This window comes from Furipterus horrens, unplaced genomic scaffold (genome assembly GCF_987537825.1).
Source record: "Furipterus horrens unplaced genomic scaffold, mFurHor1.1.pri manual_scaffold_8, whole genome shotgun sequence".
Lineage (NCBI taxonomy): Eukaryota > Metazoa > Chordata > Mammalia > Chiroptera > Furipteridae > Furipterus > Furipterus horrens.
In genome coordinates, this window is record NW_028327178.1 from 82,108,936 (window position 1) to 82,136,765 (window position 27,830).

At 38.3% G+C, this 27,830-nt stretch overlaps 1 protein-coding gene and 1 pseudogene across 3 annotated transcripts in view; both read right to left on the reverse strand.

The window, feature by feature from the left end:
- PLCB4 (phospholipase C beta 4) overlaps nt 1-27,830 on the reverse strand; it is a 405,706-nt gene that overhangs the window by 193,214 nt on the left and 184,662 nt on the right. The gene's annotated exons all lie outside the window — the stretch shown is intronic.
- LOC150003239 (translation machinery-associated protein 7 pseudogene) lies at nt 15,944-16,179 on the reverse strand (annotated as a pseudogene).

Sequence of the window (27,830 nt, forward strand, 5' to 3'; positions counted from 1 at the left end):
TGAGTTCTTCCTGTAACTGGGTGTGAACAAAGGCCAAGAACTGGTGAACCGGGCAGAGTTCGCAACCCTATTGGTGGAGCTGTGACTCAACCACATCCTTGAACGGCCTGTCCAGCACCCATCCCTCCCCATTCTCACTCACAGCATGTATTGAAAATCACTCACATGGAAGAAGAAGCAATACAGGCATTCTGTGTTCATTCAGAGCAAAAACTATGTACAAAAGATTACTGGTCTCAGGAGTATAGCTTTTAAATTGCCACAAGGAAAACAGTAACTTATTTTACAATGAAAATTATAATTTTTAAATTTCATTTAAGGATTTAGATGTTCCTCTGTTCTTAGAGTTATAAAGGAATTGTTGCACTGGGTGAGGTAGTATATTAGATGCTCTTCTAATGTCTTTTCAGAAAATAAAGATGGGTTATTCCATCCCTAGGGAGGACTTAACAGCCTCTTTCCAAATTCTTCAGACCCAAAGAAGTCTAAATACTCTCTCAATTTCAAGTATGCAGTGACATGCATTTTGATGTTTATTCTATATAAGACTATTGATTAAAATTCAAGGGATAACAGTTAGATGCAGAATGACTGATTGCTTGGGAAATGCCTACTTGATTTTGCTTGGCAAATAGTCTTGAAGCTAATAAAAAGCATAACTATCTACTTCTTAAACAGACTTCATCTTGTCTTTGATTTGTGTACTTGAGAGAGACTCTTGAAAGAGGCAAGCCATCAAGGAGACCACAAACTACATGTAAGACTTTTTCCTACCCTGAGCTAGAACTGATGGAAAACATTATGAAGTTAAAGCTATGGGCTTCAGAGTTTGGTCATTTTTGGTCATCTATATGCCAAGTCTCTGGGAAAAAAAGAATTTCAATTTCAGGATACCAGTCAACATTTTAATTTTGAGAAGTTGTTGTGTTTGCCAAACATTCATTACTTTAATTTTATAAAACTGGATATGGTATCCTTACTTAGCACCTGTCAGAAACCATTGTACACTGTTTTGCTGCTAAACAGCTGTTCTGTGCCACTCACAAATGGTATTTTTAATCTTAAATACTGAAACTTATAGGTGAAATTTTCTAGCTTAACCTCTTTGAACAGCATGGAGATTATTAGAATTGTCAAGACAACAGACAGCTCAGCAGTCAGATGACATTGTGCAAAGGGAAAACATGTCATTGAAAATTCTGTGTTTGTTCTTCAGCTTAAGTTACGGAAATTACTCTTGTTTGGCTGAAGGGAAGAAAAACACCAGAGATCTGAAGAAGTGAGAGATAAGATAAAACTATGAAATGCAGATAAATTACCCATTCTCTCATTCAGGAAAGTTCCTATCACTTCTGCAGTTTGTATCACAAAGTAATTTTATTAAGGTTTTATGGAAAGGTCACTTCTGCATTTCTGTAATATTAAAATCTATCTTAGCATACAGAAATCCCCACAAGCCCGAAATGTTAGTTGAAGGGTAAGTTTATTAAGGTTTTTGGCAAGACTCAGTGCTAACTTTCTTCAAACATTACAACCATTTTCAAATCAGATAAGCAGCGGGATATAAAACTGTGGCTCATAAAAATACAATCAGGAAAATGGCATCATTGCATATTAGTTTTCAGAGATTAACTTTAAAATTGCGGGGCTGCTTATCAAAAACAGTTCATTCTGTTGGCACTTTCATTTCACAAAGGAATCAGACAGAAACACGGTTAAGGTCTGTGTGGTAAGTATGGAAGTGAACTGATATTTTTAAGACAAATTCAAGTGCCAATAATAACTTCAATTATATTCACAATCCCTTCGTCTATGAGTTGAGTGGTGATTACACAGAGGAACGCATGGTAGGTCTGTACCTGAGACTGCCCAGCTGGCTATCTTGTTTTCTAACTCACATAGTCAGGAGAGGTGTAAAGTTTATGTGTTCCTTGGTAATGCGTGAAATGACTACCATGGCTTAAAAAAACAAACAAACAAACAAAAACTTCCACTGCTTCCATCAATAACAAACATGTTGGAAAATGAGGATGCTTCCTCGTAAATGGACAGCGCTACCTGATGTTTATAGAGCACCCCAATCTGATCTCATCAGACTCCTGTAGAAGCACTCTCTGACTCCTAGACTAGAGTCCTGGTGAAAGAGCGAAGACATGGCTTGGCCCACAGCCCAGTGTCCAGAATGATGCCATGGAAACCTTCCTAGTGATATGACAATCCTAGGAGATGGAAAGTCTATACCTAGATGCTGATGGCTCATGAAAATTCCCTCCTACTGGACCTCGGGCCCCCTTTTCCTTATTCAGTTCTCTGTAGATTTTAATAATTGATTAGGATTCTCTCTCCATAGTTTTATGACTCATGATGACCTCCTTGGCATGATCTTAAAAACCTTAACTCCCGCTGAATTTCGAGATTGTATCTTTACCTAGATGTAGTAATACCTCAAGACACATTCCGGGTTCTCTGTAAGGTAGTAGATTACTTTCCAAAGCTTAAGTGATTGTCTACAGAACTGGGATTTCTTTGGGCCTCATGGAATAAAATGCTGGTTCATAACTATTCTTAGGCAATGAACACAGAGGCTTTAAGTCTCAAAAACACATGCTAAGAATGCAAAACTGGAAGTCAAGGAGTCTTTCCTAACTTCCCAAACTTAAATCAGTCTCTTCCACCATAACCACAACAATCTCCTCATGTGCAAAGTAAGGACCCACTTCTTTAGTAAAACTTTACAAAGCATGATGGTTTACAGATAAGGACACACCCCAAATGTGTTTATAGACTATATTATTAGCCTACCTCATTACTGATAAGCACAACTGGAGTCATCTACATCTCCAAAACATATAATAAATAGAGAAAAAAACACCAAACACTAAACTTTAGCCTAATTTCAAATATCTATCAATACACATATCTATCTATGCAGAATAACTCATGATTATATAAGAAACATGGATACAGTCTAGTGGACAAAAGTACACTCAGAGTGGGAAGGACTAACTTCAAGACCTGTTTCAACCAATAACTATAAAACCAAAGAGAACCCCACAAATGATATTTCAAGGAGTTTCCCCATCTGAAAAGAGACATGTCTATAATCTGTTTGAAGGAGGCTCTCAAGGTCGAAGACATGGCATACTGTTGGAGCACAGCAGCTCCCTACACATTTAAGGAGTTGTTCTATTTCACAGTAGATGGACACGGATGGTATTAGCAGCTGCAGAGCATTCTAACCTTGGCTAACCTCTAGACAGATGTCTTATGAATTCTGTGCTAGGAGGACTATGTTACACAAAAGAGGGCAAGGAACAAGCTTTGTTTCCTGAGGGCCACAGCAAGTGAAAATGGTAATTCAATTTTTCCTTTGACTAAAAAGTGCATATAACAGCCCTGTGTTAGTCACTCAAAATCAGTAACTCAGCTATAACCAAATGATCTTGGATATAAATGAATGTGCTCATACAGAGGCTGGTTTGGCTTCCTGGAGAGAACTTTTGAGTTGGGCCTTAAACAATAAGGATTCTTATGAAATGAAATGGGTAAAGGGGATGCCAGGATTAGGAAATGTGACATGTAGTGTCTGAGAGGTTGGGAGTTTGTAAGTGATCATCAGGCAGCAGTCAAGTCACCATTCCACTTCAGAGAATGTAAACCACTTCATACAATCCCCCCTCCACCCTCATATCCATCTATTACACTAGAAGACCAGCCTCCGATCACTGAAAGGCCAAAGATGGAAATTCATGGTGTCTTTGAATAACACTAACCCTGAAAGGCCCAAATGGATTTTCTTAAAAAGCATGTAAGCGAGGTACAACTCTGTCATTTGAGACAAATGCAACAGCTAATTCATGGAAGGCTTTACTTTTTATCCTCCTTTGTGTCTGTCCTTTGTTGGGTCCATATGACTATTTCTAGCCAATGAGTTGTGACTACAAAGGAGGTGAGGCCCTTCTGGGCTGAAACATATGCTGCTCCTTCTCCAGGCACCTCAGACTGTTTGCAGAAATGGTCACAAAACCCTCCCCTCACTTTGCAAAGTGATCTTTTGGCTTCTCCATTGAGATGGAGACTAATCTCCATATGGATCTTGGATCTGGGTTTGGGCAAGTGACGTGCTTTGATGCCAGTCAGGTTTAGGAAAAGCACTTGAACACGGGGACTTGCTGTCTTGTTTCTCTTTGGAACCCTGAGACTACCATGTTAAAGAGGCTGAGAAAGCCTGCTGGAAGATGACAGGCCACATGGAGAGAAGCTTCTAACCCTGCAAACCTGGCCAAGGTCCCAAATATGTGAGTAAGGCCATCCTAGGTCATCCAGTCCTCGCCAAGCCAGGCTAGTAAAACTACGCTACCAGCACACAGAATTATGAGAAATAAAAGATACTTTTTTTTTAAGGGGTGGTTTGTTATACAGCAAAAACTAGTTGGTACGCCTGCTAAAACAAAGATAAGAGTTTTCTATATGGCTCTGGTGAGTCCATGGGCATTCTGATTGTTATGTAAATGATGTTATTAAAGAGGATTAAGGAGATCCAGGGAGGAGTAAAGGGAATCCAGAAAATAAAAAATAATAAGGGAGCAATTAGAAACTAGCAAAGCAATACACAGTGTGAGTATAGGAGTAGAATAAAATTTAAGTCCACTACCTGTGACTATTTAAAGCAAAGTCTTAAAACTGTAATATCACTTTCCCCCATGATGCCAATCATCACAAACACATATTAGAACATTTTACTGTGAGCAACTTGACAATAGAAAGGTTTCTTATTTGTATTTGAATCTCTCCCACCTGCTTCTCCAAACCCTATGCCTAGCAGAAATGAGTATTTTAAGAGGTATTTAGAGAAACTTTGATGAAGGCTTGAATAATAGGATGAGGAAAGAAATGACTTGATGACCATGCCATGTCATAACAAATTTGTGTGTCCACACTTTATTCCATATCCCCTTTGAGGTCAGGCTTTGCTTTCTTCCAAATTATTATTTATGGCTCCTATCCTGTTCTGAGGAATAAGTAAAGGCAAAGATTATGTGATAAATAAGAATCATGAAGGGCATCTGGATTTTATAATAGCATTTTATAGCAGGACTGTACACTAGCCATTTTCTAAAATGTTTTGTCACCTCTAATCTGTATAAATACCCTGGGTCATAGGTGCTCTTATTGTTTCTGTTTTGCATATTAAAAAAAGAGAAGGCCTTGAGCAATTAAATCATTTGCTCAAAGTCACAAAGCTACTCAATGATGAAGCCAGATATGATTGAAGACAGCCTCACCTCACAGTTAATCCACTTAACTTTTAAGAAATTGTTTTCTTTTCTCAAAAAAATTAACAGAATGGTGCTGAATCATGATTTAATATGAGGAATTAATTCTAGAGAAACGTTCAAAATAGTGTCTATTAAGCAAAAATGGTTTGCCCCTTTCTCCTCTCTTGCGCGTAGAGCAGATGTTTCTCTGCTCTGAGTGAACAGCCTCCTTCCTGTCTCCCTCCTTTGCTGAACCATCACACAAGGAGGCCTCCAGGTGCTGTTACTATGAACACACACACAGTGTATGAACCACATGTCTGATATACTGCCGTCTGCTGGGAGGTACGATGGATTTAATAGCTGAATTTACTGCAGCTTGCTTGGTGAGCACCTGCGTCTCCCTCCAATTCAATTATCTCCTTAGAGTGAAATTTCATTAAAGAAAGATGGGGCCAGAGACAGGAGGAGCCAATGAAAAACGGAATGGGCTCACAGTATACAAGAAATAAGTCATAAGCACGAGTATCTGGTAACACTAAAAATCCAAGCAAGGCAGGTGTAAGTTTCCTTGTTATTTTTCATCCTAAGGAGAATACTTTTCTGGTTGCTAACTCCAACTAACAGGATATGAGAAAGCTGCTGAAATTAGGAAAGACTCCCACCGTCCCTGCCTTGTCCGCCTTTCAGGTCAGAGAGGGAAGTAAAACATACTTGCCCTTTGATAGGTCTTCCTGCCTCCTCTTCCCAGCCTGAAATCCAGTATGAACAGCCAGGATTTGGTCCTTTACTAACCATCCAAACTGCGCTGGGAAATGGGAGGGGTACCCAAGTAGGTTTGAGCCTGAAAGTCAACGAATCTCCCTTCTGGGGGCCAGAAGGTCTGTCTCAGACTCAGATCAAACTTCTCAGGGGGCACAACCTTAAGAGCAAATTAATCTTTACCCCAGAAACTCCACAACCCCTTCTTCTAGGCAGAGGGCTGATTTTTGTGTATGTGAGTCTCTTGGTTCCTTCTGGCTCCTAGCAACCAAACAGATAAATCCCGATCCCAGCTTATTGTAAGTGTCTTGGCTCTATCATTTGCCAGATACAGAAGGGGTGAGCTGGCCAGCAGCCAGTCTGTTTATAGTAGAAAACATGGAACACCCTCCACCTCCAGCACCGGGGTGGGGTAAAGTCAACTGTGACAAAGCCACCTGACGGAACAGCACAAAGGCCATTAAATGTGATGGTTTCAGAGTTTTTCATAACACAGGCAAATGCTGGTATTATTATTTTAAATGAAAAGGTAGAATGTAATACATGATTTCAGCTATTCAAAAAGATGCACAGGAACAAATGCAAGAAAATATTCAAATGTTAGCCAGTGATTTCATTTGGATGAAGGTTTCCTGCTGAGGTTTTCTTTTTACAATTTTATGTAGTTTCTAAATTTTCAAATAATCATTTCTTACTTGGATTTAAAAAAATACTCCAATCTTCCTAAGAGATTATCAAAATGATGATGAGCTCCTAGGAAGTTGCTTATTAAGTCAATCATGGATACCTCTGAAGTATCTTTCATACTTCCAAGATCAGCTGAATTTCTTGTCAGTCACTCTTCCCTGCCTTTTCTCCACCATTCTGTCTAAAATTAGTCGATTTCCCTATCCTACAATCCCATCTATCCTTTGAAGTCTGTCTCAAATGTTATTTTTCCCTTGAAGTTTTCTCCAATTCTCCCTTCCCTGGAATCCCACGGCACTTTAAACGCACCTCTCCAAGGCAGTGGCCTTTTCTACCTAGCCCTCTTATTACTTCAAGCTCACATCCAATCCTGAAAGAAATTTTAGATGCATGGGAATCTGAGTTCATCTTTGTATACCCTGCAAAATATCTTACACAAAGAAAGCATTCAATAAGTACGTACAAAGAATTAATGATGAAACATACAGGTAAAGGAAGAAATTAGTGAAGTATTTAATTTTAGATTATTTTTGTAATCTGTCCTTAGAGATTTTACCATTATCTAGCCAAAGATGACACCCCATATTTGGGTGCCCACAGTTTCATAAGTTATTAGCCATCTGGCTTACCTAAGGCTTCCCAGCATACAACATATCCTTGTTCCTTATGCACCCACCAAGAATGAAAATAAAGCTTTATTAAACTACTAGATGGGGAATCCCATGAGGGTAGGATCTGTGAGTTTTTCTCATTTTTGTGACCTCCCAGCACATCAGTTCTTGATACATGTTTATTAAATAATAAAGAAATGAATGAGGCATTGCATGGGTGAGATGACCCTTTGCCGTCATGGCATGTAATAATTATGTTCACCTTACACATCAGCTATCATTGGAAACACATAGCCATTACTATATTAAGGGACATTGGAACCCTGCTCTCATATCTGCTAGTCGTAAGATGCAAGATCCTCTGCAGCTCTCTCAAGCTGTATGCTGGAGGCAGTGATATTCACCTGATAAGTCCTTGTTAGATAAGCCCAGGCAGATGGCTGAGCACAGTGTCCAGCAATAAGGAAAGCATGCCAGCAAAGGCAGTTATAATCATTACGAGAGAGCCTGTTGGAATAATCATGGATGCATTAGTAAGCAAACGTCTTTGCTCTAAACTTTCTGAAAGTGCAATCTTAGATCTTTATAAATAAACATATTTTCTGTACCTCTCTTAAGTTAAACTATTTGAAAACTTAGAAGTAATGTACACTTTCATGCTATTCTTATAAGTCAAATTCTGCCTGGAAATCTTGCCAATGAAACATCAGTTCGAACCCTTTTTCAATTTGACTGTAATGAAATACATTACTACAAGAATGGCAAACACCTTCCTTGATTTATAGAGCAATTTAAGTTAATGGGAGAAGGCCACTGACATGTGTTAAAAAGTCTTACAGCCCTGGCTTGCGTGGCTCAGTGAATTGAGTGCTGGCCTGAGAACCAAAAGGTCACAGATTCAATTCCCAGTCAGGGCGCATGCCTGGGTTGCGGGCCTGGTCCCCAGTTAGGGGCGCGCAAGAGGAAACCACACACTGATGTTCCTCTCCCTCTCTTTCTTCCTCCTGTCCCCTCTCTCTCTAGAAATAAATAAAAGCTTTTTAAAAAGTCTTACAGTTTGCAAGCCACCCACGCACCCACCATGAGTTGGTAAGAGTTGTAACAAGGAGATTCCATACAACTGGAATTCCGCTTGCTCTGACCTTAAGCAAGTTTTTGTTGTCAGTTTCAAATTTTCCAAAAAAACAAAAACAAAAACACTAGTTGGAAACATTTGCTGAATGGCTTGTAAGATTTAATGAGTAAAAACAGCACAAGGAAACAGGTATGGTGTGGTGGCTGCGTGTGGTCATATACCAGAACAGCTACTGTTCCTGATTTGTTTATTTTAAGGAAAACCACATACGGAGTAAAACTATCAAGAGAGCAACACTTTTGGAAAAGAGTTTTATTGTATTGTTTCTAAACAGTAGTGCCTGGCCTGTGTGGCCCTTGGGCTGAGGAGGACATTAGGCTCCATCCCTCCTCGACAGGAAGGCTGTCCAGGCCACTTGTCACAGCATTTGGAGACCTTTGGTAATCATTCCCCTTCCCTCCTCCTTTGCAGTGAATGGGGCTCTAAAGGAAATGATTATCATAAGGCTCACAGGGGAACTCTCACAAGAAAGACCTTCCCTGACACTCATCAACCGCGAAGCATCTAACCAGCCGTCGCCCTCTGTAACTGTAGTGCAAGGTTCACAGCTGGTACACTAATAATTAGACTACTGTGGGAAATTTGGAATTGCGGGGTCAGATGGCACACTAACTATAACGTGTAGCAGAGAAACTGCACAGGCTGGGACTTCAGTATGCTATGTTTTCAGAAAAAGAAACAAAACTGCTCTTTTTTAGAAAATCAAATTGTCCATAAATAAAAACAGCTAAGTTCTTTTTTCTCATGTTTTGCTCAGGCCTGTTTGGCTTATCTATGGAAACAGCTCATGCTTTGCAAAAATGGCTCAGTGGTCATTCAATATTATGTTGCTAAGTGCAAGTCCTTTCTAGGTTAAACATGTTTACTTGGCATAAAGGCTGAACTTTTACTCGACTAGTATATATCCTGTCACTAATATACAGTGAGTCCATTTCTTCTCATGTGTGGAAGAAATATGACAGTCACACACAGGATCAGGTTGAGAAGCTGGCTTACAGGAGCCTGTCCAGAGCTTCTCAAGCTTTCCTCTGTACCCAGATCACCACAGGAGACCAGTGAAATGACAGGTCCTGCTCAGCAGATCGGGCTTGGTGACTGAAAATGAATATTTCTAACAAGCTCTCTGGTGATCTTGATGCTGCTGGTTCATGGACTGTACTCTGAGCAGCACAGAATTAACTGGGATTTGAATCTTACTTTCTGAATTGCTTCTTATCAAAGGACTAGATGGTGGCAGTGAGAGAGAGGCAGGAATAATGTGTGTGCTATGATAGAAGGAAAGAGCAGCGTGTAGGTATGGAACAGCCAGGCTGGAGTTTCAGCTCTACCATTTAATAGCCACATGACTTTGGGCAATGTTGGAGATGAGGTTATACACAGTTCTCAATTCTTTGCTTTGTAAATGAGACAAATGATCCCTATCTTACAAAGCAGGAGAAAATGAAAAATATAAACGTGTGCATGGAGACTTGATTCTAATAGGCACTTGTGACCTATTGGTTCCTGACAGATCAGCAAAATCCATGCACTCTTCCTCTTCCAGGGTCCATACCTGGCTACATTCACCTGCCTTCTTTGTATTAGGTAGTGCTGTGTAACTGGTCTATAAATGACAGTGGTAGAGATGTGTCACCTCTGGACATGGCCCATAAAATCCTCCCACACATTCATTCCTTTATGCAATTTGCCCCTTCTAGGTAGACATCATCCCCAGGGGGAACATAGAAACTACACATTAACAATGACATCAGTCAAGACCACTGAATCACTAAAAACACAGGGCAGCTCCACCAATGACTTCACCTGCTCAGTGTTGTTAGATGAACAAAAAATAGACTTGTGCCATATTCGAGCCAATATATTTTGTGGTCCTCTTTGTTACAGCAGCTAGCTTACCTATGTAATGTGTTTCCCATCCTTTCCTCCTTGCCTCTTCCCTGCATCCCTACTGTGCTCTCCCCTGAAATAGCCCTGCAGGCACCCTAAATTGCAGTGTTTTGGTTAAAAGCATAGATTTTGAAATGAGAACAGCGAGGTCCAAATTCATCTCCATCCTTTTTCTGTCCAGCACTGGAAAAGTATGCCTAGATAAATTTCCCAACCTCACTCTCTGCAGTGTTGAAGAAATAATCACATCACTGCTCATCTCTTGCAAAGGTCACAAAATGCCTGTAAAGCAGTTAGTACTTTACTGGAATTCTAGTGGGCTCTTATGAATAGGGTCCCATTTGGTAAGATGCCACCTGCTTCCTCCCCTCAAGATAATGCTCTTTCATAAGGAATATCATAAATCATTGTTCATGTGGTTGTCAAAACGACAGTAAACTTTCAAAGAGCCTCCACTGACTTTGGTTCCTAACTGGAAAAACGTTTTTCAAGAATCTTACACTTGAATAAACAAAAATTACAAAGATAAAAGGTAAAAGGAAGTAAAGTATCAAATAATTAGTACAGATGTTTAAAATTTTAGGTAGGGCAGGTGTTTTGCCAGTTGAAAATGTCAACTGTATAGAGAAAGCCAGACCCCCAGATAATGTTATATTTATTTCCTTTCTTGAGCCACAGATTAAACCTGTCAGCCAGGGGAAAAAATTCGAAAATGGAACCAGCTTCTGTTGCCAGGGATTCCAGAAACAAAGGTTAGAGGGAAATTACAAGGCATGGTTTTCACAGAAAAATGGTATTTTTCTCTTGAATATTAAGGTAGGTTTAAGATAGAATTTCCCATTGTAAAAGCACAGTGCCCAAGTTTGATGGAAAATATTCTGTTATGCCCAACCATACACATGAAAGTGTAAACACAAACACACACACACACACAGAATTTCAAACATGTGTTTATGTGTATAAAAATGGAACAAGAGCCCCGGCCAGGTAGCTCAGTTGGTTAGCACATTGTCCCAACACACCAAGGTTGCCGGTTCGATCCCCAGTCAGGACACATACAAGAATCAACCAATGAATGCATAAGTAAGTGGAAAAACAAATCTGTCTTTCATTCTTCTTCTGTCACTCTTTCTCACTCTCTCTTTCTTTCTCTCTCTCTCTCTTTCTCTCTCTCTCTCTCTCTCAAATCAATAAAAAAAAATGGGATAAGGTCAGAATCTGATTATTTGAGGTTAAAAGACATGTTCAGTCTTAACACCTACTGATACAACAGCCATTATGCTAGAGAATATCAGTATAGTTGCTTGCATCCTACTTTTGTGTTTCATTCTGTTTCTAATGGCAAATTATAGGGATCAGCACTGCTCTTAAGAGGCTGCATGCACAAAAGCTTTATTCAAAGGATCTGCCACAAGTAGCATGAACTAAAGACTACAGCATTATAAATGAAAGCCCAATGGGCCAGAAGTACACAGAAAACTATGTACATCTGTTCCTCTAATATTTAACTTACCCTCCCCTTTCTGTAAGGAAATGAATGGTGAGAACAATAAAATGCTGGTCTGGAGAAGGAACTGTGAAATTTACAGTTTGTTCTTTAATATACTGTAAATGCAACTCTTCCCTCTAACTCCTCTTTCTTGTCCATCAAATCAGTTAAAAAGTCCTGTTGATTCTACCTGCTCCTCCCCATCTCCTTCGAATCTGCCTCCCCGCCTGTCTCCATCACCTTTTTCCTGGGCTGGGGCAAAGTCCCCTACTTAATCTTTCTGCCTGCACTTTGTCCCCTACCTGTCCCTCTATTCTCAACATAGATGCTCAACTGACTTCTAAAAATGCAAGTTGTATCATGTCAACTATTTAAAACCTTGTTTTTCTTTGTTGTGATATCCTTTTATATTTTTTTCTCTGAAAACTGCTATCATGTAAGATAAAATGTATATTGCTGCCAATTGTAGTAATGATGCTTTTAATAAAAGTGACCCATGATATACAGAAATGTAATTATAGAATGTAGTATGTAGGGGAACTGGTGTTCACTCTATTTTTTGTATTCGCAATAGATGCAAATACAGCAATAAATAAATAAATAAATAAATAAATAAATAAATAAATAAAACCTTTCAATGGCTCACCACCATCTATAAAACAAAAAGCCATTAATAACCCAGCTTAACAAAAATTTAGATTATCTGGCTCTCTTATCATACTTTTATCATTTATCACAAACACACAAACACACACACTTCCCAACTACAATGACCAAATCTGTATATGATGTGGCGTCTGAACAGCACATACTTACAGCCACCTCTTCCTCCTTTCTCACTTGTCAAATTCCTGCCCATTATCCATAACTTAACACAGATATATCTGGTGCTGGGGAGCCTTCTCGAAGCACAACTCAGCAAGGAGGCCCTCATTTGAGATTCCCTGCTTCTCCCATCTGACCAGTAGTCTCCAGTACATACAAGTATGAGCTCTTCTGTCAGACTGCCTGGATTCAAACCCCAGCTGTACTTTTTATAGCTGTGTTATCTTCAGCAAGTTTAACTTCTCTGCGTCTCAATCTCCTCATCTGTACAATGGAGATAATCATGGTTCCTACTCCAACAGAACTGTGTTGAGGATTAAATGAGTTAATATAGAAATCGTTTAGATAAGATTCCACCATCTAATCATTGCTCAATAAATGTTCAGCAGGTATAATAATAATAAGTAGTAGAACCATTCTATGCTCTACCAGTAGGTCATGAAATCTTGGTTGTATGTTTTGCAAAAACACGTGCATCATTCTCTCTCCTGCATGGTACTTGACCCATGTCACACATTCAACACACTGTTCTTTAATAAATATAGAGGAAGTGAGGATTCAAACCAATCAAGGACTTCCATCTTCTTAAAGAGTTTCAGGATGCTCTACATTACATGGGTAGATTTCCTTCCATGCAACTTTAAAGTCTCTAACACACACCTAAGATAGATAGATATATGATAGATATATGATAAACACAGATATATAGATACAGATGTAGATATAGATGATATAGATATAGACAGATATAGTACCTGTATATCAGATGCCACGCTAGGCACCCAAAGAGACAAAATGAAATGAGAAAAGTAATTCCTGTAACCAGAAGCTCACAGGTTAGGCAAGTTAACTGCTATGCTGTGAAGGCCTCTCATTAGGCCAAAAAAGCAAGGTGACCTTGCCCAGTATCAGTCAAGACCATGTTTTTATTTTAAGGTTATGTTCACTGTAAAATGCTTTACACTACTCACCCTCAGGAGTAAAACATTCTCCAAAACTATTTGACTGATGGCTCCAAGGGCAGAGCTCTTGTAGCTTATTTGCTTTGCACAGAAGAACCTAGCAAGTTTATGGCTTGTCACGATGAAATATACTTAGAAAGTACAAAGACAGTGTTGTCCAGGCATACATTTAAGATGGGGAATGCACGGTGGTGCGGTGGGCGCACAACAGGGAAGCTGATGGTCTATGTTGGAGATTCTGCAGTCCTTTGTAAACACTTTATGGTGAAAACTGTGATAGCATGTAATGTTTCATCTTGGATTTCTGATTGCCAAGCATTTTTTTTAATGTCTAGTAAAGTACCTATGATGTTCTAGGTGTAAAGCCCTGATCTGATTTAGTTGTATCAAATTATTTTTAAATATGGCAGAATCTCATTACAACGAAGTTCTGTTATTAAGAAGGTTTTTATATATTAGGTCAAAACATGTCCCTCTAAAATCCAATAAGCACACACTCTAAAGGTCCCACTAATGAAAGTAGCCTGAACATTAAACGTGACTTCTGACTCCAGGCACCAGTGCTGTGAAGAATTATACTCTATTTGCATTTAGGCAACTCTTCTTGGAAGAAACTCAGTGTTTCTAATTAGTTAATCTCACTGGTCTACAAATGTTTTATGAAGAATGTGTTATTTCCTCATATTTCAGAAATGGTGATGGAGGTTAAGTAATCTGGATAAGCTGGTATCATCTTCATTATAGATGCGCATAACTCTATGTACATAAAATAGCGCTGGCAGAATCAGTGTCTCCTAAATGACATCAAGCAAAGGAAAAGCTAGAACTTAGAAAGCAGGCTGACAGCTGGGAGGTGGTTGGTAGGATGCAGGGAGGAGGTGAAGGGATTGAGCAGAAAATAAAAAACTCAGGGACAAGGACAGGAGCGTGGTGGTTGCTGAGGGAGGGGAGTGAAGGGCGGTGGAGGAGTACACAGGGAGAATAAATGGCGATGGATGGAAACCTGTCTTGTGGTGAACACACAATACAGTGTACAGATGATGTGTTTTGGAATTGTGCAACTGAAATATGTATATTTTTATTAACCAGTGCTACCCTCATAATTTCAATAAAAAGAAAAGAAAAGAAGCAGCATAGACTTTGTTACTGGGCAGTCCTGGATTCAAGTTCTTGACGAGTTGAGTGAATCTTCAGAAACTATCTAGATTCTTTCAACCTCAGCTTTCTTACCTGTTAAATGTTGGTAATACAATATCTACCTGAGAAGGTTATGAAGTATGAATGTGACACGCAGGATGTCTGGAGCAGAGTAAGGAGAAGCAGACACCTCGGTTTCCACACCCAACTGCTCAGCTGAGCCTGAGAACGTGCAGCGCTGGCTCTGCTTTTCAAGTGAGACATAAAAGGGACAAACAAGAAACTCAAGAAAAGAGATGGGGGTCGGTCCTCACACTGGATGAATCTAAAGCTGATTAATTACATTCTACCCATTAAGGCTTTCAGGAACCTGAAACTGGTTGATGGAAACTTTATTCTTTTTCTTAGCTGGTGGCTAGTAGTGTTTTCTCCTACTGTAATGGATAACCAGTTTCTACAATGAATCATCAAAATATGCTGAAATCTGTCTAGAAGAAAGGTTGTCTGTGAAAAGACCCTAAAATGACTCCACTTGAAATAAAAATTTAGGTGGCCTTCACTGGCCTATCAGTTTTAATCTGGCACCAATCAACAATTCATTTTAGAAGTTTCTCATCTTTTGGGAAACTCACTGAGGTGGAATGAATAGGCACTTACTATATTCTAGTTCTTGGTCTAAATATTACAATGAAAAAGTTCAATTTCTTAAGATTTGTCTAAATGCCCTGTTCCTATTCAGGAATGGTAATCAGACTATTATAATCTGATTATTTGTCAATAAAGTACACCTACTTTGAAGTCACCCAGGAAAGAAAAGACATTTATTTCCATCCTCTTCCTTTATTATTATTTTTTTCAATAGAGTTTAATTCCAGGTGGTACACAATGTAGGACAGAAAAAAGACTGACAAACACACTTTGGGAGGATTCTGGGCTGGGTTTACTCTGACCTCACAGATGAGGTTGAAATGGCAGAGTGAGAACTAAAGATGAGCTACTGCATCATCATCATCATCATCATCACCACCACCACTACTACTACTACAAACGTTTATTCTTAACTGTACAACAGAATCTGAGACACCACTTCATTCCAGCTGTAGGTGAAAACCAATGTTATGACAGGGAATCCATACGTTAAAACAGAAATGGAACGAAGGGTCACCACTGCCCCAGGCACAGGAAAGAGATCACTTTTTGCCGGATTCCTTAATTCCACTTCTGGCCAAGGGGCCCTTCTCCGTGGCCTTTGCTTTTAGCTCCTTGAGTTTCTTCTCCTCTTTCTTCTTCTGCTTGAATGCCTTATCTAGTCCATCTCCTTGACCTGCTTCTTGGGCTGCTTCAGGGGTTTCTTCTTGCCACGTAGGTGGCCAGACACGGTACCTGTGGCCCATTCCCCAGACCCTGCTATGGGAAGCTGGGACATTTACCCTCTTCATTTCTTTATCGTGATTAAGAGGCAAAGTGGGGTTCATAATATCCATGATATTTAAAAATATATATGGAGATTTTGAATAAAATTATGTGATACTCTTAAAATGAAAGTCATGAGTGGTATACATATGTATATATATACAATATGGGATACTACTGAGTAATAAAAAGAAATGAATTGTCTATATAAGCAACAACATAGATAAAACATAAATGCATTGTGCTCATATCAGATCATAGAAATGATTCCATTTCTATGTCATTCTGGAAAAGGCAAAGCTATTAATGATGGAAAACAGATCAGTGGTTGCCAGGGGTTAAGGATGGAGAAAGGGCTGGACTATGAACAGGAAGCAGAAATACACTTTTTTTGAGTAATGGAAGTCATCTGTATCCTACTGTCAGTGGGTACGTGACTTAATGTATTTGTCAAACACATATATCTTAAACCCAAAACATGAATTTTACTGTCTGTAAATTGAAACATATATTTTAAAACAGAAAACATGCAATTCACTGTTTAGTGAGGTCCAGTCTTAACACTATTTTAAAATGTGAACAGGTAGTTTCTCTTGAACAAAAAGGGACTCCTTTAATAAAAATTCCAGGAGAACTGATTTTTTCCCCACCCCTATTGAGGTATAATCGACAAATAAGAGTTATATAGATTTAAAGTGTGCAATATGATGTTTTGATCTATGTATACATCGTGAAATGATTGCCACAATAGAGCTAATTAACATAGCCATCACCTTATATTGTTACCTTTTTGTTTGTCTGTGGTGAGAACATGTAAGATCTGTTCCCAGCAAATTTCCAGTACACAATACAGTATTATTAATTGTAGTCACCATCTGTACATCACCTCTCCACAACTTATTCATCCTATAGAACTGAAACTCCATGTACTTTAACATCTTCCCACTTCCCCCAGCTCTGGCAATCACCATCCTACTCTCTGTTTTTATGAGTTCAATGTTTTTAAAATTCCATATATAGCTTAAATCATGCAGTATGTGTCTTTCTGTGTTGGGCTTATTTCACTTAGCAAAATATCATGTAGGTTCATCCATACTGCTGCAAATGGCAGGATTTCTTTATTTTTTTAAGGCCACATAATATTTTATTCTATGTGTGTATGTGTGTGTATATATCTTATTTCTATTATATACATATACATGTTATATATGTATATAAATATCACATTTTCTTCATCTACTCATTCATCAACAGATTTCATTTCCTTTGGTCACATATGCAGAAATGGATTTGCTGAATCATATGGCAGTTCTATTTTTAATTTATTGAGGCACAAGAAAACTCATATTTAAAAACTATAGTATATACTATGGATTGTCTCTGTACTCCACTCCACCCTTCCTCTGTTGGGGAGGCCAGAATGCTAAGACATTAAATTCCCAAGGCTTCTTTGCAGCTGGGTTCCAATTAGAATTGAAAAAGTTTAGATAGAAGCACTTACATATCTAAAAGACAGTGGCCATCCTCCTGCTGGTACTGCTCCTAGCAAGCAAGGTTTGAAAAACAGATTTTAAAGGGGCTTCTGGCAGCAGTCGCAACAGTGGTGTGCCCTTGAATTCAAAGGTCCAGTGGTAGCTACACCATTCCTCATTCTCCAGCCTTTCAGACCATTTTGTAAGCACCCAATTCGCTGTATTAAATCTTTCCTGGCCGAAACACCTCTAGTGGTTTCTTTTTCTTGCCTTGATTTAAAAGCTAGCTTATTAATTAAATGGCCTTATGTCATGGTGCCTAAAGCCAGGATTACTTGGAGGTTTCATAAAAGTTTCATTTAAACTCAACTACTTTCTGTTTTCCAGACTTTTCAGCACCATTCAGTTCTTGCTCATTGTGTTGGAATGACGAGGAAGGTCAGCTTAACAAATTACCTCTTGTAGGTAACAACCCCAGGCTGATACTTAATAGTATCAAATCTAGCAGAAGACTTCATTTCCTAGGTATCTTAAAGGCTCAGAAGTGATTGTGATAATCCTGGTTGGTCAGATCCAGGTATTCTTTCCATCTCTCTCCAGCTAGAGGAGGTCACAGCCCAGGTAACTTTCATCACTAAGAAATGAAGATAGGACATAAAATCGTTTTTACCCACTGACAACTCTTAGCATGTTCTTCATAGGTTTTCTGTTCATTTCTTGTAGATTTTAAATGTATCCTTCCTTCTCTGTTAACCATTAATCACATTAGTTAAGCCTCAAATCAGTGCTACGGACTTGTTTAAAAACAAAAAACAAACAACAACAAAAATCTTCCCATGAAGCTTGGCAAACACAGTCTGAAGTACTATTAGGAATAAGTCTAATTTTTGAATGCCTAGGGACTGAGCTACCTGCATTGCTCTACCTCTAGGGAAGAGACTTGAGTAAGTTTAATATGTGCACCCACCTTGCTCAAATGCTAAAACAAGCACAGCATTTTGGACAAGGTATGTAATGACAAGATTCAAAGGAAATGCATCAATGAGGATACGGGGCAGGGGTGCCATGAATGCATGGAAGAAAATGCCTTGTACCTAAGGTGCACAGTACACTCATATTAATGGAATGAATGATGTATATGTATTTTAGGCTCTGTAGGAATAAAAATGGTGGGCCTGAGCTAATGAGATAGTTTCTTTATCTCTAAAATAAGGGGTGCTCATGACAGTGAATTTTGGTCATCTTTGTCGCTTAACACCATTCCCCCTTCTGTCGATACAAGTGCCCTAAAGTTCACCTTGAAATCCTCCCCTCTCCTGATTTCAGTTCCCAGTGTTTCAAGAACGCTGACTGTCAGAAGTGAAGCTGTGACCAGGGATGGAACGCTCTTGGCTCAGGGACGGACAGAACTCTGGATCTGACCAATCAGGATTAACAGGTTCAATTCTGAGACTTTATTTGAGATACGTGAGAAGTAGTCTTTCTTTCTTCTGTTAGGTTTAATACCATGGGATATCAGTAGAACTATCAATGACTAACATGTGAAGCCAGAGAACTATCGAAACACAGAGAAGCAGAAAGAAACCAAGTACAATCCGACTTATGAAGACCCTGGAACTAGTTATGCCTGAAGCACTTTCAGCTATGTGAACCAAAAAGCTATCCTTTTCTTCCTTAAAATTCCTGAAGTGAACGTTAGTTCATTTTATTTGTTGATTTATTTGTTTTTGTCATCTAAAGAATCTTTATTGAAACATTAACCTTTAGCCCAAATGTATGTTGTTTGTGCATATGTTCATGTTTCTAGAAGCAGATATTTTTAAGCTTTTATGAGATTATTAAATGAGTTGTATTCCCCCAAAAGGTCAAGAATTACTTTTCTAGAGAGAAAATACCTCAAAAATTGATTTCAGATGGTCCTTTTGGCACATTCTTATTTTTACAACAACAAAACAAACAAAAACACGAAAAATTTCTACTTCTAAACAGAAAAAGTAGATATGAGTAATCATGGAAAAGGTGAAAGAAAGTAATTAACCATAGAAGGTAAGGATTTTAAGATCTTTGTTGTTCTAGGAATTCTTAATTGTTAGAGACACCACCCCAAATCATATCAAACATACGGAGTGGCACCCAAACCAAACATAGTTTATGTGCAAGCACATGAGGATGACTTAAGTTACAAGTTGATATGTCATAGTTGATTAAAGAGTGGGTAAAATAGCTTATCTGGTAAGTATTTAATGAAACACATATTCATTTTAATGTTGTGGTATTCAACTCATATTTTGGAGCCAGTAAAACTTTTTCAGAACTCAGATATTTTTTTAAAAGGTTGATAATGTCCTAGAAACTAGGAACTGTGATTAGAATGCCTAAAAGGGCAGAATGATGAAAAGGATTATTTTTAAAAGTTGCTCCATTTCCATCGCTTTCATAGTAAATTTGCCCAGTTCTGACTGTGAACTCTGTAGTTGTTCCCGCCAGCCCAACGGGGACCACGGCACAGGCTCGTTCTTTATTCTTGATATAGAGGGCGCTACTGCTGGAATTCATGGACCCCTCACAAGTGTTCCCTTTCAGAAGAAAACTCTGCAATTTAATGTTAATCTTATAATTTATAACTTGTTGTACCTTAATGGTAACCTTCTAATTTATAGTTTTATTGAGATTGATACAAAGATAATCATGAATCAAAACAAAACAAAATAAAAGTCAAAACAAGCCACCAATCCTTTGCCCATTCTCTGTTTTAGAGAAGTAGGCCAGATACCAGAAAAATAAGTTAAAAAATATTCTCAAATAATATAGAGCTCCAGATTGATGTGGCAGCTTCAAAAGAGAGGGGGGGGGGGGAGGAAGAAAAAAGTAAAAGGGTTAAGACATTTTCCTCAGAGAAGAATGCATGAAAAAAAGGCTTAAAATCTTCAACTATGTAAAATACAATGGAACAACAGCTACCAACTATTAAATTGAAATAAGTACAGAGCAAACTTAAATGAAAATTTTTTTTCCTGGATTTGACTGTAGAAGTGTGTGTGAAACCAAATACTGCTAGGTATATAATTACTATTACGAAGGTAAGGCAAACTAACATTAGGGTCCTAACATCTTTATCTAAAGAACTTTTTAGACTTTAACCTGCACATGAGGTACCAGGTTTCTTTTGTTTTGTTTTGTTTTTGTTTTTTAATGCATAATTTGACTTAGTACCTCTGGAGTGAGACTAGAGATTTTGCAATTCTCACAAATTCTCAGGTGATGTTGATATTCACTTTGTGTAGAAAGCCTCTAGGTTTCAATATTATTTACAGATTCCCTTTCAATTTGAATCAGCTTGCCAACATATATATCATCATATTTTAAATAGTGTTAAAAATTCATATTATAGAGATGATTTCCCTTCACTTTAAGTAAAAAGAACATTTCTCAACTTTGTTTTATTCAAGTATTATTTCTGGGACAGTGGTCCTTACTCCCAAGGACAGGGCTCAAGAAACGAACAAGCACCAACCAGGTGGTGGAGATGCTGCAGGCCGCAGGCTGCATGCCTGCAGACCCATTGCTTTGGTTCATCCATCAAGAGTCCTGCTGAAAACTTCTGTAAGAGTTGATGCCCACAGAAAATGTTAGCATCAGAGAAAACCATGAAATATTGGGGTTTCAGAAGACCTGAGATTAATCTTGCCCAAAGCCCTCATTTGATAGACGAAGAGCTCAGGTACCAACATGATTGCGTGTTTTACAGGGAAGCACAGAGCTTGTCAGAGAAGCAAAACGAGGACCAGAGCTCTGCTCTTCTGTAGCTATCCCAGGAGTCTCACCTCTTCCCCACATTACTGTTTTATCATCTTTTACAAGCCATCTAAATTACTTACTTATGGATCCCTAAGACTCAACATTGAAACACATTCTAGTCTTAACCAGTCATTCTCTTTTCAGACATAATCTCCTAGAAAGTATTTCTCAGTGTGGCCCAAGGGCCTTCTCTACTAGACTCACAATGGAGCTCATGCCTGCTTAAAGATTCAGATTCTTAGAGTTGTCCCCACACTACTAAATTTTACTTTCTTGGGCTAGTCCCTGGGAATCTGCATTTTGACAAATACCCCTATGGGCCTGTTTGATAAACAGGTCAACAAAATGATGGTTCTCAACCTTGGCAACACATTAGAATCTTACGGGGAAGGGAGGCTTTAAAATTCCCTACTGCCAGGCCGCATGCACACAATTACACTGGAATCTCTGCAGGTGTGGCTTGGGCATCAGAAGCTGTCAAAGCTCCCCAGTCATTCCCATGCGCAGCCAAGGATGAACAACAGTACTTCAAAGAGTGCCACATACTTCCATATTTCTGTCCAATATAAAGAAGATAAATCTCCCAACATTTTTACAATGAATATAAAAATTTGGTCACCTAGAATACTAAAGGTATTTGAATAGCTGGCTTTGACAACTCCAACCTGACCCAGGGAAGCCATCCATTTCTATCCCAACAAAATAAGCACTGAGGAAACTTCTGAGTTTGTGTCAGAAGGGTCTCTCCCAGGTGGGGCTTCCTGCTTGCTCAGAGAATTAGAAATTCTTATTATTTCCATCTGGTCACTTCAGGCAGTTATGAAATTAGGGTTTGTTGTTGTTGTTGCTGTTGTTGTTTTAATCCTCACCCAATGATATATTTATTGATTTCAGAGAGAGTAGAAGGGAGAGAGAAAAACATTGATGTAAGAGAGAAACATTGATCAGTTGCCTCCTGTATGCACCCTGACCTGGGATCGAACCCACAACTTTTGGTGTATGGGACAATGCTCCAACCAACTGAGCCACCCGGCCTGGGCACAAAGTAAGGGTTTTTATAAGAAAATAATTTTTATGGATTGTATGGTCCATTATTAAATAATACATGCTTCCTGCAAATGAGTAGATTGATTTAATAGCAATGGCAGGTTAGTGACCCACATTAGTTCCCAGGGCTCTTTAAGGAGTCAACAAGAGAAACTGCAGTAAGAAAGAATTCCTGCAAAGTAGAGTGTCTGAAATTTATCTTTTTAGACTTCAAAGTCCAAAACACTAGTGGTGCGGATTTCTGATTTACTGCCAAGAATATTCTACTTAGTGAATTTCTTGAGAGTGTCTCTATCCTAAATAAGCAATCTAGTCTTTTCTCCAAAGTCAAAAGTTGCTGGTTTAGCTCACAAAGAGCTTAAGCTTTATTTAAAAATGCATTTCTAAATACTCTAAAAAACTTACAGAGCTGGACAGAGGTAGGATAGTGATTTGATACATAAGTAATATTTATTAACCTCAAGATAATGAATAAAAGTGAGTTTGTTGATATTTCTGCTTTGGCAATGATTTTAACACCTTTATTGCTTTTCTCTTTCCCTTTTCATCCCACCAGTCACCCCTTAGTGCCAACACATTACGGTTTCTGCATCAGCCACAAGCATCTCTCTCCATCCTCGTCCCGGACCCTGAATTTCACCAGAAACACCTTCAAAAGGGTTTGGAGTTGAGGTCATGGGAAGGCTCTCAGCAGGAGCTCAACCAAAACAATTTACTCGCCAGAAGAAAACCATCAGGCATCTGCGGAAGAAGCTGCCTCAACAGACCTAACCTGTGCCTGGTTTCCAACTTGCTCCTTCGACTAAGAGCATTTCTCAAATATTAAGTGTCCTACAGTTGTTAGGGATCTTGTGAACAGCCAGACTCTGAATCAATAGGTCTGCGGTGGGGTCCTGAGATTCTGCATTTCAAAGCTGCAGTTCCATGGACCACATTTTCGATAGCAAGAAATGAAAGACTATCCTTGGTGGAAAAGAAAACAATGATGGTGAAAGACTGTATCCCCTGTCCCATATCCTCTTAGTATCAGTGGTAGTGGTCAATTTGGGGGAGCCCACTGAGCCCACAACTCCCTTCTTTGAGAATTATTCCCTGACCCTTGTCCACAGTGTATCAATGGCATCCATATTTGTTCCAGCACCTTGCCCCTGTCCAGAGTGGATTGGACCAAGGATGGATATGTGCTTAATGCTGAGCCAATCAGCTTCTTCCTCTCAAGAGTTTGGGATTGAACTTCAGAGATGCCAGTCATAAGTTGCTTGAATTAGGGAATGTATTTCATATGGAAAGAGAAATAGCGGCAGGGGGAAACAGCACTCACTGGAGGAGCAGTGATAAGAGACCACTTGAAAATCACTCGATGCCTGGATTCTTGAAAACTTTTTAGGTCATGATTTTCAAGTCCTTCCCTTGTATTGTAATTCTAGAAACAGCCCTGTATCCTTTCAATAACTTCCCATTTTTCTTGCTTAAACTAGCTTGAGAGGTAGCTTACAAATTCCAATGCAAAGGGAAAGTAGTTTCACTTTGCATAATAGAAAGCATTGGCATGTCAGTCCAAAATTTCTAGAGAATATCCAGGCTCTGTCCAAGAGGTCAGGATCTCAGAAGAAGAAATAGTTCACATCCATGTCCAGCAGTGGTGGGCAGCTTCTTGGGGCACCTGTGATCAATCCTGTGACCTTCTGCAAGTCATTAAAAAGGGGCCTTCATTTCCTCATGTAATGTCAGACAGGGTCAACTCTTCAAACTCCTCAAATAATTAAGACTGTTTACTTCAATCTACTTCCTCCCTTCCCATCTCCTTCAACCTTGTTATCCTTACATATCAAGTAAAAAGAAACCCCGCCTCCTCTTCCATCCCTCCTCCTATGCAGGTGATCCCATCCCACCCAATGGGAGACAGGTGCTGGCCCACAGAAGGTATCCAGGAGGTGTGGGCTATGATTTCTATAAATTCCTCTCCCCGCTCACTCACTCACCCTCCTGAATACCTACCTGTATGATCCTCCCATCTTGCCTTGTCACACTCTTACTTATTATGATCCTTGCAAATATCTCTGATCTCCTATCTTTTAAAAGGGTTTGCGGTTCTCCGCAGATGGCACCAGCTCCTGGATTCCTCTCTACCATGAAGGCCATTCCTTCCTCCCACGACTCCACCCCCATTCATTCATTCACTTAATTGTAGAAGCTATCCCCACCCCCAACTCTTTCCCTAGCCACTGCCACAACCCATTTTTATGACAAGTATCAGACATAACACAGGTGGAATTCATCTAGATAAACCTAATCTATGACAAATAAGTCATTAAAGGTAAATGACCTGGGAAAGATGAATCTGTAACTTTCTGCCTCCCTCAGACAAGGGCAGAATCTAAATTTTATTTTTCTCCTAGGACTCAAGGTTATAGTGCCATGCCACTTTGCATTAATGAAGTTTCTGCTTCTTCACTTATTGGTGGGTACAGAAGTGCACAATCAGTCTGTTTTCATTAAAGACGTGTCCTTGGACATGTCTTCCCCAAGCATAGGGAAGAATTTTTTTCACCCAATGTTAACAACTTAGAAAATCACTATTGAGTATGTCAAAGTAAGCATCTCATTATCTTTTTATTTATGATATCAATTACGTATACACTAAAACTCCAGTGGGAGAATGAATATGTTCAATCCTAACCACAATAAAAATACAATATATTCATTCCCAATTTAAGCTCTTAGATATTTTTAACTGATTTCTCTAAAATAATGTATTTCAGGTCATTGAAACTATGCCTATGAATAATATTCAATGCCATCAAAAGACACAATATAATGTTCTTCTGGAAAATAACAAAATACATATGGAAAGTATATGTCCAAAGTTTTAAATGTAGTTTATTTGTATGTCTGGAAATACTAGAGATAAATACAACAAAATATTATTAGTGGTTATGTCTGGATGAAAGGATTAGAGTAAGTACTGCATTTCTTCTTTGTAATTTTAAATAATCTTTTCAATGCACATGAATCTGCAGGAACTGAGTAGGGCTGTTAAAGACAGAACATTGTGGACATCGCTCATTTACAGGGTCATCAGGAGCAGGGGCTGACTCAACTTCATGTAACACACATTCAGTAAATTAAAATGACTCATGCTTCTCCTTTGTTTTGACTGTTCTGCTAGAAATCCGGTTCATTGTGTTAATGTGATTTGCTCACAAGCTTCTTATATTATGTTAGAAATGAAGCACACGGGAGGAAGACCACTGCATTCTTTGCAAGTTCCTTAGACAGAAAGGACCAAGTAAGGAATCAACTGTAGGGCTGTTTGAAAGTGATAACACTTGCCTCTTGGACTAATATATTTGGGGGTGGGAGAAGAAAAATGATGGCTTTAATATATTTCATGTAACTTCTCCTGTTTTTTTAAATTTCTAAATAGATTGCTTCCTACCTTCTAAGGCAATGTGTTCGACCCTAAGAAAGCCCTGTTAGAACATATTTAAATACTTTTTTCTTTAAGTATCTTCATTTGGAAAATACAGAAAATGATCAAAATTAAGGAAATAATAATTCCATGATCATATTTCTCTGAAAATTTATAAAGCAAGACATGAAGTCCCTTTCTTCTGCACTTCCAATAAGACTTTTGAGAAATAATATTACCAGTTATTGTATATATATACGTTCAAATGTATACAAAATATATCATGTGTGTATGTATGGCAGCAATACATGTATATGCATAACTATAAAATAGATATACAAATATATATGCTTGTAAAAATTAAAATGACAAATTACCCAAATAAAACAAATCTATAGAAGATATTCACCACTTAAAAACTTTATTTAAAAGAGTATGATTGTTTTTATTATTATGAAAGCAATAAAAATTAAAATAAAAACCATCCAGGAGCCTGGGGTAGGAGGAAAAAAGGCCTTGAAAATCAATGGTGGGGTTTTTTTTTCCTTTAAACTGTATGTTGATTAAAAATGTTTATCATCTTGTTATTCCTCATTCTCTTCATGTGTCTTACGAATATCCTGTACAAACTGCTCAGTAGTTTAGAAAATAAAAACAATTTTACAAATATATAAAAATTAAAAAATAAAAAGCTCTCCTTTCCCACTGTGCCAAGTGCAACTCTGCAACAGTATAAATCAATCAATCATTTTTGCTTTGAATTCCTCTAGTATGCATACATCTCCCTAGAGCAAGGATTGTTAACAGAATAGTGTGAGCCACATAAGTAATTTAAATTTTTCTTGTAGTTATATTAAAAACAATGAAAACAAAATGGCAAAGTTAATTTTAACAATATATATTATTAAGCAAATATGTCCAAAGTATTATCAGTTTAACACGTGATTGATATAAAACATTGTTGCAATATTCTACATTCTTTTCTTTATACTGAGACTTTGAAATCTGGTGTATGCCTTACACTCACGGCAAATCTCCGTTTGAAAGGCCATATTTCAATTGCTCAACAACCACATGTGGGCAGTGGCTACTGAATTGGAACATATATCTCTAGATAATATGTTCAAACACCTACTGCTTTATTTGTCAATTTCAAAATTATCATTTGACTCCAGAGTATGCCATTCCCTCTATTTTTCCTTCTCTCCATCTCTGCTAGTATTATTTCAATATTTTGTTTATCTGTTATCTTTAGACTTATATTTAAACCTCTATTTCTTAATTAACTAAATGGAGACAGTCTTATCTCCACCCCTCTTTTGTAAAATAAGGGATTAGGGTCCTTCTATTTCCCTTCACTTCTCTTCCTCCTCCTGTCTCCCAACCTTTCCCCAGAAAATGATTTATTTTACATTATCGAAGTTTTACCACTTATATCTTGTTCTGTACTATAACATTTTTACAAAACTCTGATTTTGTAAATTGGAAAATGAATAATGTTTACAATATGAAAATTGAGTAATTATTTTCTGCAGAAACAAGTAGTGTGTATGAATGCAGAGAAAAAGCCATATAATCTAAATGTGCTGCTCAAGGAACTTGAACAAGGACAACTGAGGAGCGCCCTAGTTAAACATTGTAACTTTATCTGCTCACTGAGAACATTCTGTTTTATCACACTTTCTGCTACAGAAATTTCATTTGCTTTTAGGATTTTAGAGTTCCCTGAAACCCTATTCTGATTTTGACAGGTTAAAAAACAAGATTTGTCAAAAAAACTATTGCCTAGGAATTTTTTAAAATTGTATTCCTTGGTTTATTTTTTTATTTTTTATTTTTTAATATGCTTTATTTATTATGCTGTTACAGTTGTCCCAATTTCTTTTCCCTTTGTTCCCCTCCACACAGTGACCCCCTTCCCACCAGCTGTCCCCA